Raw genomic sequence first — 16,153 nt, 5'->3', positions numbered from 1 at the left:
CTATTTACTAATTGATGTAAATCGGTTGCATGTTTATGCCACAGGCTAGCACACAGAGAGCAACCGAATCATCTAGAAGTCAGGGGATAGATGTGATGGTTTATTTCTCGTTAAATATTCTAGTATTTCCTGGCGTACATTTACCTTATAACGGTTTACAAAGCCATAGGCCCTATCGAAGATTCATGTATCTTCGATACATTTTTTTATCGGTATTGGGTATTGCCAGCCAAAAATGAAAGCAGTTAGCATTTAAATAACAGAGATTCGGGGGATATGTCTAACGATAACTTTCACCCCTTTTATTTTTATTGTTTTCCTTGTAGCTTTTTCGCAGAATGTTCAACTTCTGGAAAACACACAGTCTGTTAAACACAGTGCTGGAGAAAACACCTTTCGATTTCCCAAGCGAACGGAGGCTGCACCTTTTAGCACAGGGCAAAGACAGAGGCAGCCCGTTAAAGGCTGTAGTAACAAACGAAAAGCACCCGAAAAAGTTTCAAATTTATTCGTATGCCGTGAAGTGCTCACAGAGAAGTTTGAAGAACGCTAGATTAAAAAAAAAAAAGATTCAGCTAGGTTTCTTATGCAAGTGATCATTTCAGCGCACCATGGCTTCAGTCCAATGCTATAAGTTCCAAAAAAAAACCAGCTGCGCCCACAGTGGACCTTAAAAAAATCTGTTTCGCCAGATTACTTTAAAACCTTTAAAAACAGTGCCCTATATCGAATGCACTATAGATGCTTGAAATCACGTAAAATTTTTTTAACTTAGCTAATAATATTAGCGCTTATATTCATTAATACTGGCGATTTAAGTAATGTATCGAAGAACTGACGATACAGCATCGAGTATCTGTATCGGCTATTGGTAACATAGGCACTATTTTAAAGTATCATGCCCAGCCCTGGTTTTATATCAACGATTTCGCTTTCATTTTTGCTTGAGGAGAGAGTACCCATAATTAATGAACATCATGGCTGCTTCAATGACAGGTCAGTATCTGGCCCTCTGTTTAATTACTAAATTTTTAGAAGCAGATTCTTCATTTCATTTTTAGTCCCAACGGAATTCGCTCTACCCCATCAAGCTACCAGGATGGTTGCCTCGTCTTCCCTGTACACAGATAATGCTGCTCCAATTGGCACTCAAAAGATAAAACAAAGCGCAATACACTTTTTACACAATCTCGCATCTCAACATTTCAAAAGAACACAAGCGATCAGCGGTTGCCAAGAATTTAGAAGTCTTGTACACGGCTCTTTCTCTCGTTTCTTTTTCTGCGGTTCTTCATTTATTACCGCTTTGTAATGTTCTCGCGTTATGACAAGATAAAGATAAAAAGGAAGCTGAAAAGCTTCGTGACTTAGGTGCTCGTCATTACTTAACCTCATAATGTTATTAGTTTACTGCTTAAAGTTACTGCCTAATATTTCACGTATCAGAAGAAACGCAGCGATTATACGACACGGATCCGATGCAGTTCCAGTATGGGGAAACATGCGCAGGTCCCGATCTGTCATTAGCTATCATTGTTCTGTTTGTCGGACAGCCTTGCGTTCCTCTCCGATTGAGATTGACTCATCGATCATTTTAAGAGAGACCAAGATGACGGATACTGATTTATCGATCATTCCAAGAAATGACAAGCAGTACTGCCTCTAAATGCGATGGGCACGACGTGGAGAAAGTACTCATAGCGCTTAGCTCCAAAGTAAGAGTTTGTACTCTCCAGCAGATGCCTAGCGGAACGTTTAGGCTCGCCGAACTCCGCCGTCGGTACGTTTCTGAATGCACTCTTGTTATAAATAACCATGAAACTAGTGACAAATAGCAGCTTTTTTACGCTCAGAAAACAATGTGCTAGCAGTTTTCACCATTCAAGCGACTTCAATACGGCAATAATATACCCCAGCAAATATCACAGTCACCTGACAAGGCCTCGATGCGCCGATAACTATTCATGACAAGCACGTCGTCTCAAATCTTTATAAGCAGCTGAACGGCACTTAGCAGCAAAACTGCTTCCACTGCAACAAAACCGCAACAAAACAAAACACCGTCAGTTGCACGGGGATGGCAGGCAAAGTGTTGTTTGTTTCGTGGAAGCAAATTCTTGTGCTGTTCTAAGGACACGAGTGTTTCTTACGCACTCGTTCTGAACTACGTTGTACCTGTTGACTTAAGAAATAGAACGGCTCATGGCCACTGTGTGAGGCAGGCCAAGAATCAAGCTGTGGTGAAGTAAGGAATGAAACGAAGGCCTTAAATGACAGCAAGTACAATTTAATTTTCTCAATTTCGCGAGTAAGTGAAAAACGCCACGAGAGGAATAGAAAAAAAAAAGCGAGGAAGAAATAGAGAACAGGAATTGCGAATTAAAAGAGATAAAATGTGAATGTAGTGTACTAAGGTACAGCCTCATAGATTACACAAGAAAGTGTAGCATGTAGCTGAACAAATACTTTTGTCAGCGTGCCCGGATACAGAGGTTCGTGAGAAAAAGGAAAACAGGAACATTTAAGCTCAGACCGAACTATTCGAGGAATTTCCCAGAACTCTTAAATAAAACGAAGCGGCCACATAGGAGGAGGAAACGATGCATAGATCCCGGTTTGATGCAAAACGGAAAAACGAAGTGAGGCTTCCGCGCCAGGTCCGCGTCGATAAAGATTCAATTCTGGAATACGAGAGCGGAATATGTGAAAAGGACTTGTAGCTGCCGAGACCGACATGGTTTCTCTGCTGCCGAAAACTAGCCGGTGATTCAGATGCTCACAAGAGAAATTCAGTGCCGGTTTGGCAAATGCACGACTTAACACGCGCCTCCGAAACCCCGGACACCGCAGTGCACTTCCCGCGGGCATACTTCTCGGCGCGCTGGTATAGTGCACGCTGAAATTTCTGACAAACGAGGAACGGACGAAGCAGCGGGGGCCATTTCGATGGAAATGTCTGCACCACGCCGCGCCATGCATCCCCTTCGACGATAGTTCCTTAATGCGATACTCTCGCAGGTCGTTTTTATTCTTCGCGCTGCGCCACGCGGGAAGTTGGCTGTAATTGGCTCGTAACTGCCGTCGCCGGAATAATAACAGACGCCTTCGGCTAGAAGCGTCGGCTCATCACCGTTCCGATTGCCCGCGACCGCACCAAATTATCGCGCACACTCTGTGCGGTCAAAGCGAAGGCGATGGGCCGCCTGTCGAGCATATTTCACACGGTGGAGAGAGCGCGGCGCTACCACACGGCCGGCCCGACCGCCCCGATGGACGAGCGCGGTCAGAGGAGCGCGCGCACCTCCGGCCGGCCGGCCGTGGCGGCGGCGGCGGAGGAAGATGCGGCCGCGGCTGTCCCTGACCCAAATGGCCGGATGTGAACTAGCCTGGCAGATATACGGCACGGCGCAAGGCGACAGTGGATATACGAGGCGGTAATCGTTACCCGGGCATTGATGACGCGAGCTGTTCCAACCGAAGAGGGTAGCAAGTCAGTCGTATGTGCCTGAGCGTAGCTGTATCTAGATCATTCACGCCACATATAGTATTTCCATTTTGGGTCAAGCGCGATACACACTGGCCTATCTGGAAAAAAAAAAAGAATTGACACCCCCCCCCGCATAAGTGTAAACGAGCACCAATTGTTTTAGAAATGGTAGTAGTGACATATATAGGACTGAAGGCGCAGCAAATGCTGAAGCCTGAAATAGGCCTAAAGTTCTTTTTTCAAGTAAACCTTGCGAGTTATAGAGGAATACTTACGTGCACTGGTCATATCACCGGAATCTCTTTTTTTACGTATATTTTTTTTTTCTAAATTGCATAAGAAAGGTCTAGCGTATACTCTTGTTGTCTCTATCTGCCGGCACTGAATTAAAAGCTATAGCTGGCACTAGTGAATCAGGGCAGCGTGGTCGAAACATATCGCGCTCGAGAACCGTTCGTGACTGCCTCGCGGCTTTCACTTCTGTAATCTCCAGCGCCCGGCGGCGTAGGGCAGCAAATGCGCCAACGCGCAAACATCCTTGAGTACTCGGCCCGTGGTTTTCTGGCGCCAGCAGCAGCTACCCACTTGAGAGCCAGGAAATTGTGAGACAATAAAGACGTACAGATGGCAAGCTGTAAACTGTAAGGTGTCGGCCTCGTCTTGGATGTGAGGCCAACTCCAGGTAACGTTATGCCTCATGGATGCACCTGGGTCCATGCGTCTACGTCTAGCCGTTGCCTCTCTTCTCCCTTTTGTGGTCAGTAAAAAACGTTTAAGACCGGAAAATGGGGGCTGAGTGTCGGTGCTTTCGCTACTCAGTCCTTCGGTGAGCCTTTCACCGACTTTATGAGAGGTTACCGAGAGGGCAGACGTGAGGGTCATTTGTATGCACAACCTTTTGCAGCAGAGGGACTATATCCGGTGCAATGCGAGGTCAGCGGCTGTTTCCATGTCGCAACCGTTTTCGGTCGTAGACACATACTGCCATGACGTCTAAAGAAAGCTCAGTTTAAAAAATTACGAGCACATTTTTGCTACGCTTTACTCACTACATGGCGCTATTAACGCTTTCAGGGAAGGGCCCACCGCACGACCTTCCTACATAGATAATAGTTTATGAAGCTTTTCGTTTTGAATCGCTTGAAATGTGGCTTATCACGTTAAAAAATTCCTAGAAGGTCCTCTTGTTTTATTTTTGAACTTGACACGCTGTGTACACATTAAAGAGTGCGAGTAGGGTAAGTTTTTGTGAAAAATGATGAACATTGTGTATAGTCGGTCCAGTGATGCCCCATTTAGAGAATTTTCCTTCTTTAGAATATTTTAGGCCTAAAATCTGACGAAAAGGAAATCTACATGCGTTTTCAGGTAATTGTGAGGATCGAAATTTTCTCTTTCTTTTTTTACAGCGAAAGATGTAATAGCTTAGTCATAGAGCCAAACATTGGGTGTACAACGGTGGAGTCAGTGTCCCACCACGCAGCATCACGCAGGTGGAAAGCCTGGCACCGCAACAGCGGAGAGTTATTTAGTGGTTTTTGAGGAAAGTTCAGGTGTTTACTGGAAAGTGGTGCGCCTTTCCTTTCCACAAATCCAGTGGAGGGTGTAGACCACTTCCACCACCATAGTCTAAACTGCGAATAAAGCTGTACCTAGAACTAGACGCTAGCTTGTTTCGTGCATGCGGGTTGGGAACAGTGCTGGGAAGGAAGGATGAAAGGTGCGTCCACGACGCAGAACAACGCAGTGAATGAGGCGTGCGTCTCTCGTTGTGCACAGCGCTTTCTATCCGCACTCCACCCGCACGCAACGCTATGCCAGTCCCGCCCGCGGCAGCTGTGTTTTAAAGCGAAATGTAATAAACTGCCCTTTTCCAGGTGTGTGGCCGGCCGTGCTTTCGCTGCACTTTAAGCATACCTTAACCTTCGTGTCTTATTTTCCAAATTGCTGGATTTTCAATACTGCTCCAGGAAAAAAGAGGCTGAAATAGGGACTTCGAAGTCTAATTAAGGGAATTTTTTATTACAATAAGGAACGTCACTGAGACGGCCGGATAATAAATCTGATGAGGGTGGCAAACTTGAGAGCATAGGTGCTTGAAAACAAACAAAAAAATAAATCTAGCGTGTGAGTGCAGTACATATCCCAAAGATAAGACGCACACTCTGAAATGTGGAAAGAGCCTAGTCATGAAACAGCTTCTCCGAGTCCTTTAACGACATTTTATGAAGTCTCCAAATTATGCACAAATAAAATGCGCCACATCCCTATGTAAGCATCCGTATTCAAACTTTTTTTTTCCCGGACCAGAAGAGAGCCGAAGTAAAGTGCCTATTAGTACTGGACTTGTGCACTTAGTGCCTCTGTTAAAAGAAGCCCATCTCTCGTCTTCAACTTTGATATTGTTTTATGATTCGCTATTGTAGCCTCTCCTTTATATAGTACTACTTGAGAAGTTGACATACGCACAAAGGGAATTCGAGCAGCCGGAGACTTTCGGTCAAGCAAGTATTTTTGATAGCTCAGGAGAACAGTATCTATGATTTAAGAAATCAATAAATTTGCCAGTCAGCATTAGGCCTCTTAAATCTGTCTACAGCTGTCTCTATATTTTGCAAAGAAATCTTGAAATTGGCGGGGGCATAAAGAGCCTCCCCTAGAGCTAGGTCTGGCCCGTTCAAGTGGTTGTTCGCTTATGTGATTTCTATTCCTGCAGTGGATACAGCTTTTTGAAACATGCGACCCTCGGGACGTGCAAACGCCGCCAATATAATGCGTCAATATAATTTCAAAAGCTTCAAAGAACAAAACAAAACAAACAAAGAATGGGCGACTTCACTGTAACGCAGCACCACCCCAGGCCTACACATGCGGCGTCGTGCTCGGGAAGATGTCCATCTTACAATACCTGGCCGGAAAGAGCGGCGGCTTGGCACAATGGCTATTGTCTTCCGCATGCAGCTCATGAAGCCATCGGTTCGTTGGTGAGAGCTGCGACATCGGCCTCACCTGCCGACCTCTCAAGCGTGTTGGCGTTGTTCGAATGATCACGCTGCTTTTTGAAGCATCGGGTGCATTGCTGAACGCTGGGTACGGCGGTTGGTCTGGGGACTTCTAGCAAAGCGTTAAGAGACGCCAATGTGCACGAGATCGCGGACGCGGCGGCGAAGGTGGTGCGTCAGTTACACATGACTACCAGGGCTTAAGATCCATCTGCGATACCACAATGGCATGCTTGGTCAAGCTCAGAGGAACGCTAGCTTGTGGACGAGCTCTGCAGTCTGAAGGTACACACTCTTCCTTGAAAGAATTTGAAGCACGTGAACGGGAAACGCGCCTGCTACCAGTGTCAACATCGCTTGCAGGACACTGCACAGGAGCTCGCAGCACACCCATATCTTCCCCGATGGTTCACCTACTAAAAAACTTCTTCTTGTGGCCTTTATGTGCCCTCAACAAGCAATGCCCTTTCTTACCGGCTTCAGCGGAGGACATCCTCTACGACAGCTGAGCTTCACGGCATTAAGGAAGCTGTTTCTTACATCCTGCGCCGAACCGCCGGCCGTTGGGTTATCTTCACCGATTCAAAAGCATCTCTGCAGATCCTGGCCAACCTGCTGAAGAAAACGAATCACCAGCCAGTTTCCCTGGACATCGGCTATATACATCATTTAGCTATTGCCGCAGGCCACTGCATAACATTTGAGTGGGTACCTGCTCACTGTGGCATTCTGGCTAATGAAAAATAAGATGAAGCGGCCCGTAAGGGCCATCAACATCAGAGATACATTCGAACTTTTTTCACGAAATCTGATGCGTCCCAAACGGCTAAAAGTCTTGCTTACGAAGAAACGTATCGGCTTTGGAGTTTGCCGACACATCAGTACCAATTTCTTCACTCAATCGACCCACATCTTAGATAAAGACTCTCACCCAGAATTCCTCGACAACTGGAAACACTTTATCACCGACTTCGTCTGAATGCTGCATATACAAACGGCTTGCGATACCGTTTTGGACAAATGAACAGTCCGCATTGTGACAACTGTGCCTTGATAGAAACTGTGGAACATATCTTGCTTGAGTGCCCTGCGTATGCTAACGAGCGTGCGTACTATGAACATTGCATGCAGAAGCTGTGCCCAGTGCCCCTAACAATGGACAAAGTTTTAGGTCCCTTAGCCTGCTTCAGGCAACAGAGACTTGCAATGAACTTTCTTTTTACATATTTAAAAGACATTGGACATCTCGATAAGCTCTAAATTCACTTGCACGTTACCTTCATGCATTCTTCATGCAGTGAACTTCGTAAGCCCATTTGTCGGACTAGGCACTCCATTCCATAGGTTACATCAGTACTCGCCATTGCATCCTTAGTACCCATTTCATGGCCGCATTTTATCTTCGTTTTTTTTTCTTTTACCTCTTCCACGCTGCTCTCCTTCTGTATTTATCTCCCAAATTCCCCTCCCTACGCAGAGTAGCATGCCAGCGATATTGAAACGCCGGCTAAATTCCCTGTATTTCATTAAAGAGTCTATCTCTCTCTCTCTTTCTCCCCTTACCGCAGCTTTTTTTCCACGCGGTATACAAACGCTCGCAGATATTTTGACATCGCAGTCGAGTTAGTGTTCACTTCTGGTCTCTGGTACCTGCCGACAGAAAGGAAAAGCGATCAGTCAGCCCATACGCTTCTGGCCAGTGTTCGCGGGCCAACTCACGAATGGAGCGCCGCCTCTGGCAGGCGCCTTGGTTGTACGGCCACCGTGCCCAGCGAAGTGGCATCGTGACCGAGGCATCGGAAGACCTTGGCACAGTCCAGTATCCCGCGCTCCGCGCCGAGCAGTGCCACGCAGCTCGCGGAAGAAACGGAGCGCCGGCCGCGGATCGCCACAATAGCCTCGGGGATGGCTCGCGACTTGGCCGGACAAGCGAGCCAGACGAGGCCTAGCTTGCTCCTTGCAAGCTCGGTCCTTTTTCATGGTCTTTGTCGTCCACGGCGCCATGGGAACGCAACTTCAAGTGGCAATTTTATGACACCTTTCGCGCGCCCATTATTTGGTAACAAACGAAACCTTGCTGCTTCAAATTGGGGAATAAGGAAGTCTCCGACGCCTAGATGCATAACTGCGCATGAAGTGCAGAATATGCACAGAACATCGGATACTTATCATCTCACAGGAACGAAAACATGCTGCTTACGAATGTAAGGAGCGTAAGAAAACTTACTTTATCCAGGTAATTACTCCTGTATCTATATTATCTGAAAACATGGGCTTATAGAAAATCTGACAACCACTTGCTGATGGCCTATAGTTGGTATCTATAACTGTTAGTACTTTATGCTCAGTAAAAGGAAGGCGTAGGAAGAAACAAACAGCATAGACAATAATTTGTTACCGGTTGTCCTTGCTGAGCACTGTAAGCGCGTCGTTCTGCGGCCGGGTACTCTAGGATAAGATAAGCTGGTTTCTAATAAAGAAACAGGTGCGGATGCTTGAAACATTGTTATATTATAGTGATGAATTGAATGCGGGCGCCTACGCTTCATTTATTGCTGTTGTCTCCTTATATCGAATTTATTCATTTTACGGCAAAATATGCCGATACATCCGGCAACAAACACCTTGTGTCTTTTCCATAGTACTGCACCACCTGAACCACTTTTGCACCATCTTCATGTTACAGCCCTAAAAAAGTTTAACAGAGCTGCACTTCACATCTGAATGAAAATGTGCGTATGCCGGCAAAGTCTCTACAGGACCGCAATAAGCCCCTGCTAGAACTCGGCAAAGCAGCTGAATCAACTCGCGCAGACCAGGAGGCAGATGTTCAGTGATTACTTTTCATTATGCAAGCCTTTTATGCAGCCACCTCGCGTGATAACAGGTGAGGGGGATTCTACACTGCCGAATGTGCGCACATGTTTGGCTCGCACTCTAGTTTGGTGGAGCAAGAAGCGCGCAGTCTTTCTTCTGCCTTCAGGGCTGCCGACTATGAGAGGGGCCCACCGCACTCTCTCCGCGCTCAGTTAGAAGCGAACACCGATGTTTCAATTCGTATATTAGGAACCAGGCGTGTTCCATCAAAAAGCACGTCTCGAATTATCCATGGGCTCACGTCCGGTCCACTACGAAGATTAGCATGTCAAGCTGGCACTTCTGGAGTCCTTCTTGGTTGGTCGCCAGCACGTCAGCGGATTCATACTCCCCAGGGGCAGAAACTGTAAGTAAGAAAGAAAGGAATTACAATCCGTGAACCACACAACGCGCTCATTGGAAGACAACCCGTATTTAAAAAAGAATACAGTGAAAAAGGGAACAAAATTTCGACCACATGCAAATGGAAGACAACAGAAAACATGTATAAATGGCTCTATGTCCTGACCCATACGAGGAGTATAGAAGCTCTGAGCCGCGCTTGCACCATGTCATTGTAAAATGGAATTTTCGGATAAAAGCGTATGGGGGTTTCATGAGCTTCGGCCTCCGTCACTTTCATTCTTCGTTTCGCGCAGCGCGCTACATTCACGCCAACCACTGCCAAAACAGCGAAAAGAACATCCCCCTTCCTCGCCCCTTCAGGTGAAACAAATATTATGGCTTTGTTTATGAGCCATCGCTACAGGATAGTTAAAGGCCCCCCCTGCGCAGAACTGTGCGACGGTCACTTTGACCGTATGCCTACAGCTGCATTCTCCGCGATAGCACGCGCACGAAACAGGAATTCAGAGCTGGGCCATTCTAGGATCAGAGTTGGCGAGGTCAGAAAAACTGCGTACCGATCGCGCTGCGCTCGTCCTCTGCGCTGGTATTGAAAAAAAAAATGAAAACGGGATGTACTTGCGGCGAAATGTGCAAGTGCCGCCAGGCGCCGTGCATTTCTAATTGCCATCCTGGAGGGAAGTCGTGCTGCAGAATTTAATTACCCACTCTATGTTCCTTCGCCAGTGAGTAGCATCGCTCATGGCACTAATAAGCTTTTATCGAGCTTTCCTGAGCCGCAACACGAGCCAGCGGAATGCAGCAATAAGGAAACACGGCGGGACACGTAAACTGAGTAATGCATTCCGGTAATGCCTTTGCCCATTTGCTCTAGGTGCCGCCGTGGTGACTCAAGGGTTATGACATTCGGCTTCTGACCCGAAAGACGTGGGTTCGATCCCGGATTTCGATGGAGGCGAACTTTTAGAGGCCCGTGTACTGTGCGATGTCAGTCCACGTTAAAGAACCTCAAGTGGTCTAAATTTCGGGAGCCCTTAACTACGGCCTCATAGCCTACGTCACTTTGCGACGTTAAACCCCTATAAACCAACTCTTTCTTTTTTCACTCCCACCTTGTTTCCTTCCCTTACGGCGCGGTTCGGGTGTCCGCCGAGACACGAGACAATTACTGCGCCATTTGCTTTCCAAAAAAGAAAAATATTTATTTTTCATTTGCTCTAATCAGAAATTAATAATAATTCTTAAGCGCGTCCGCATAGTAACGAAACGTTTCCTCCCTAGCAGAACTTTCCCAGTAAGATAGAAAATGGGAATCAGCAGCTAAACAATATGCCTGGTTCGAATATATCAGTTCATCTGAAACGTTAGAATGTGTTCTTCAGACATGAATATTTCCTCCAAATTTTCTTCGGGACGGCTACTACTGTACAAACATTATAACGGCAAGTTTCCCTCTTCAAGTGGTCATGCACGACCCGCAGCCAAATGCTACCAGTAGGCACGTTTACATGAATGCGACAGAAGCCGATTTCAGTCCACGTTTTGAGGGAAAGTGCAAAAACGACGAGGAGGAGAGCAGAGGACGAGCCACAACTTTCCTTCTCAAAACCTGCTCTTTCCCTCAAAAAGTTATCTCGAGTGAATTTCTCTCGTATTCATGTAAACGAGGGTAGAGGTTCCGCGCACCCACTCGGACACGAATGAAACAGTGGTGAGATAAATACGTACGTGACAGTGCAGCCTGCGCCTGCTTTCCAGTGCAATGACCGTGCAGTGATAACATTTGAGGAGGCATGTTTGCGAAACTATACGACAGAAGGAAGGAAAACATTAAAAATGTGTGGATAGAGTAAAAAGGGCTTAGGGAAGATTGTAGGATTGACACAACTATGCTCAAGAAATGTATCCCCTCGACTTGTCTAACACCGACAAAGCTGGCTTAGGCACGTTTGTCCGCACTGTCGTGGCGGCGTCAATCTAGTTAATGGGTTCACTGACTCGTCGCTGCAAGGCACTACCGGTATTTGTTGTTCGTCGCTCCGTCTTGGGAGGTTAGCTTGTCTATGGCGGCGCGCTAATACAATAATGTTATCGACAAGGGAAACAAGTCAGCAGGGAAGCTCCCAATCATTGTCTTACCACGATACAAAAATGGTGTACAACTGTACCGCACCTCACCTCCGCTTGTCTACAATCACCCACTTGCTACCTCGAGACCCCCCAATGCACTTCATCTCTATGGAGACGCAAGCAAGCTAGCCGTTCGCCAAAAGTGGTGAAGCTTTTGGAGGCTGTTGCTCCGCTCTTTACTGCGTTTTCTTTCAGCCGGTGCATCGGCATGAGTTATCGTGTGTCACTATATTAGTCATTCACGCGGAATGCATCCACTTACACGCGCACGCATGAGCAACTATGTGTACAAAGGCCGATGCCTACGTGAACGTCCCGAAACCTCAGTTCCGTGTTTGCTCATTGCCGTCAACACAATTTTTGCTAAAATAATTTTACTCGTTTTCTTTGTTTGTTCGCGCTTCTTATTTTGTTTCGCGCATTGTCCGAACTTGAGCATTTTGGAGCAGTGCGAAGTTTGGGACAGCCGAGGGCATGGCAACACAGTCTCTACGTCGCTGTTCTCCCGTCTCCTATGGTGTTCCAAAATGCGCCACACCAACAAGCCCAGCTTTGAACGCATTTCCGCTGAGTACATCCCCTCCCATGAATTATCTGTCAGGCATACTCTTTATCGGTCAAGCAAATGGCCCGTACTGGCAAGCCTAGTTTTGTAAACTCCCTCCCGTGAATTTACTTTTTAGGCATACTCGTTTCTGGTCAAGAAAATGACCTACACCACCAAGTCCAGCTCTGCAATTTCCCTCCCATGAATTTCTAAATCAAGAAAAAATAGGCTTGGACAGGGCAAGTAATGCGAACTCAAGAGAAAGTCGTTAAGGGTAATGGAGTGAATATTAAGAGAAGGCAAGCGTAGCAGGGGGCGGCAGAAAATTAGGTCGCAAGATGAGATAAAGAAGTTTGCGGGGATAAGGGACCGCAGCTGGCACAGGACCGGGTTATTTGAAGAGGCATGTCTTTGTCCTGCAGTGGACATAGTCAGCCTGATGACGATGATGATAAATTTATCTGTCAGGCACACTCTTTACAGATCAGGGAAATGGCCTACACCGACAAGCCCAGCGTCGTATATTTCCTCGGTGGATTTAACCTGTCATGCAGGCTCTTTACCTGTTGAGGCAAATGACACTCCTTCTTTAGCCATCTCCCCCCTCCCCCCTCCCTTATTAATTGAACAGTCAGTGGAAAATATTGGTTACTTACTTCATTAGTCTCTCAATGATATGCGGCTGAATATAAGTCTCGAAAACGTTGTCGAGGTCTCTTAAACTTACTCATTTTCCCCAAATGCTGGATAACGAGTATGGTCTCTCTCTTTGTTTCTTTGGTTCTCAACTTTCGCTCTACCCACAAGATCACTTTAGTATTATTAGCCACCTGATAAATTTTTCTCATTTATCTTAAGTTTTTCTTCTGCAGTGGTCGACTTACGTTGTAATTCCTTAATTCGAGTCAGAAACAAGAACTGAAGTTCAATAAAAATAAATGCCCTGAATTTTCTCAGATGTCAACGAATGTCATGCTCCTTGGCAAAGCAAAAGCTGCGTGGTCGTGGTTAGAAGCTGTTTATTTGGCTTTCACAGCAAGGTTTGGTAAGCGGCCGGCCAGTCGTAGTGCCAAGAGTGGTTTGTGAGTTTTGATGCTGTTTTTATACCACCCAAGCGCAGTAAAAACCTGGAAGTATGTACTATTATCCGTAGTCTTGTATGAGTTGTTTTGTTTGTCGTGTTCTGAGTGTTCCATGACGATCGTCGTAAAGATGTATATAATTTCCAAAGACTCCTCTTGGCTTTCTTTTATGTAAGTTTACCTTTAGACTCCTTATAACGAGACTACGGAGGAGAAATCATGAGCACTAATACTACGGCAAAGGGTACGCGCTGATGTATCATTCGCGCGATGTGAAACACGAACAGGATAATTGAACATGAACGCAATAGGAGTAAAATATCAGGTACTACAGAAGAAATACTGGCTGTATTCATTAACACCTCCACGCTATACGGTCTTCGCGCCATCGAAGTGAAAATCGAGAGCACAAGTATTAACTCTTTTTCAGCTAAAACCTTCTCATTTCTCCGTTTCTATTATCACTGTCTTGTTTGCCTTTCATTTCATGCTGACAGTACATTGGCTACTGGCGAACTAAACGAAAGAAGGTATGGCGTGATCAGCAAGTAGCAGCGCCTCGCAAATATGGCATGCGCCCACCTCGGAAGCACAATTGCCAATACCAGTGGCCTTTTTTTATTTTCTAAGGGTTTTGTCGGAGAAGCGTTTACGCTTGTCTGTCAACCGGACAGAAAAGCGCCGTCTCGCACTGTCTGCATCGCTGGGAAAAAGATACTCGTCTTGCACAATGCCGCGCTCGCACGGAGGCCGGTTCCGGCTCGCGAGACCTGCGCTTTGATGGCGATGAGAAGCGCACGCACAGCTGCAAGAGCAGCAGTACAAGCAGCAGCAGCGAAATGTACACGCAAAGCAGGTCTTGCAGAAGGTTTATGTCCGTTCTTCGTCCGTTTTGCGTGGCCTAGTTTTCTCGAGAAACATCTATGAGGAGTCGGAGGCGGTTGTTCTTCCCGAAGCGGTCAAAGGTCTCCAGGAACCTGGCTCCCAGCTTGCCTCACATCACTTTCTCTTCTGACCCCCCCCCCCCCCCCCCCCCCCCGCTCCCCCTGTTCTCCCCCACTTCACGTGCCCCTACCTCGCCTCCTACCGGCTTCGCAGCACACTTGCATAACCTGCAGTTGGTTATGCTAGAACGAGCTTTCACGTGCACCGCGATCTTGCACTTATCCATCGCCCTTCGGCCGAAACCACCCACGGTATGAAGGACATGACGCCTATTGCAGCCGTAAGGTACACGCGCAAACAGTTACCTCCCGTATGAAAGAGTTCAGAGAACCGTGCCGGCTTCCAGCTGCTGCTTTTCCCTCAATACATGCATTGTCTGAATAGCCATGCTGCTCTTTAACGATAGCTTTCTTTGTTTGTTTGTTTTTTAAAAGCGGGAAATGCATTGTAACCGCGCAGAAAAGAAACCCGTAAATGCGTTAAAATGCGGGAGCCAGATCCAGCTCGGTCACGCATGTTTAGCTGCGTTCGAATAGTTCACTTTGAAATGTATTAGAACAATGAACTAGTAACACTAGTGTTCCAGTTATACGGTTAAAATTCTTTATGAAAAATTGCCCTTAATGACTTGGGCTTGTCGTCTGCCACTAAACATATCTTGGCATTTTCATGACTTCTAGTGTATCATGCAATTGTCATATTGATTTCATACATACAAAGCGAGCAGACGTTTAGGCATCATCCGTAGAAACTAAAACGTATTCTTGCTACTTTAAATGTGTGCAAGTGTAGGTTTTGATTTTATGGGGTTTAACGTCTCAAAGTGACTCAGGTTATGTGGGAAGCCGCAGTGGAAGACTCCGGAAGATTTCAACCGCATGGGGTTCTTTAACATGCACTGACATCACACAGTACGCTGACCTCTAGCATTTTGCCTCTATCGAAATATGACCACCGCGGCCGGGATCGAACCCGCGTCTTTCAGGTCAGCAGCCGAGCCCCATAACCCTTAAGCCACCGCGGCGGTTTCACGTGTAAATGTAGTATCCATGGACAACGACAGAAATTCATAAATAGGAATGAGTTCAAAACTTATCCGCTTGCAGTTTTTACAATAAATACTCGTGGAGTTTCAGTGCAACAACTGCCAAAGGCAATATGGGCTCGGAAATACTTGAGAAACGAAGAAAATGCCTTCGACTGAATCCTTCCATTGCATATTTTCTCCAAAAACACGTACAGGATCAGTGTAACACATGCTTAATCCCGGTTACATTTTATCGCGTAAAGTCAAATTACTAAGATTTTAAAAGTTATTGCCGGACAGATTCGTTTAAATGTCATTTTCCCTCATCTGTCAGAGAATGAAACTAGCTAGATCATGTCATTGCTACTGTCACGTCAAATGAGCAGTTGTTTCTTTTTTGTAATGATTAATTATGGCGCCTACTTATGATGCTGTGCTTTGATCCCTATATCCATGCTTTACTTAAGTCTATGGTTTTACTTCCTGCCTCCACTGCACTGCCGTGAACTGGGGCTGTGGATATGACGGTAAAGAAATAAATTTTGCAGAGTCGGATAAACCGTCCTCGACGAAGTTAATGACAAGTGTAAACTTGCGGTTATCCACAACATATGATTTCAATAACAAAATTGATGTATTCTAGATCCTACGTATGCAATACGACAGTGTCGTTGATTTCCCTCTGTTCCCTCCGTTTACAGCCCTCTATAT

The 16,153-nt window shown here is 46.2% G+C and overlaps 1 protein-coding gene across 1 annotated transcript in view; it reads left to right on the top strand.

The window, feature by feature from the left end:
- LOC149351768 (uncharacterized) overlaps positions 1-16,153 on the top strand; it is a 76,188-nt gene that overhangs the window by 1,096 nt on the left and 58,939 nt on the right. The gene's annotated exons all lie outside the window — the stretch shown is intronic.

The sequence above is a fragment of the Amblyomma mixtum genome, chromosome 3 (assembly GCF_055824585.1).
Source record: "Amblyomma mixtum isolate Tamu chromosome 3, ASM5582458v1, whole genome shotgun sequence".
Taxonomy (NCBI): domain Eukaryota; kingdom Metazoa; phylum Arthropoda; class Arachnida; order Ixodida; family Ixodidae; genus Amblyomma; species Amblyomma mixtum.
The sequence above is the reverse complement of the archived record's forward strand: the minus strand, read 5'-3'. Positions and strand labels throughout refer to the sequence as shown.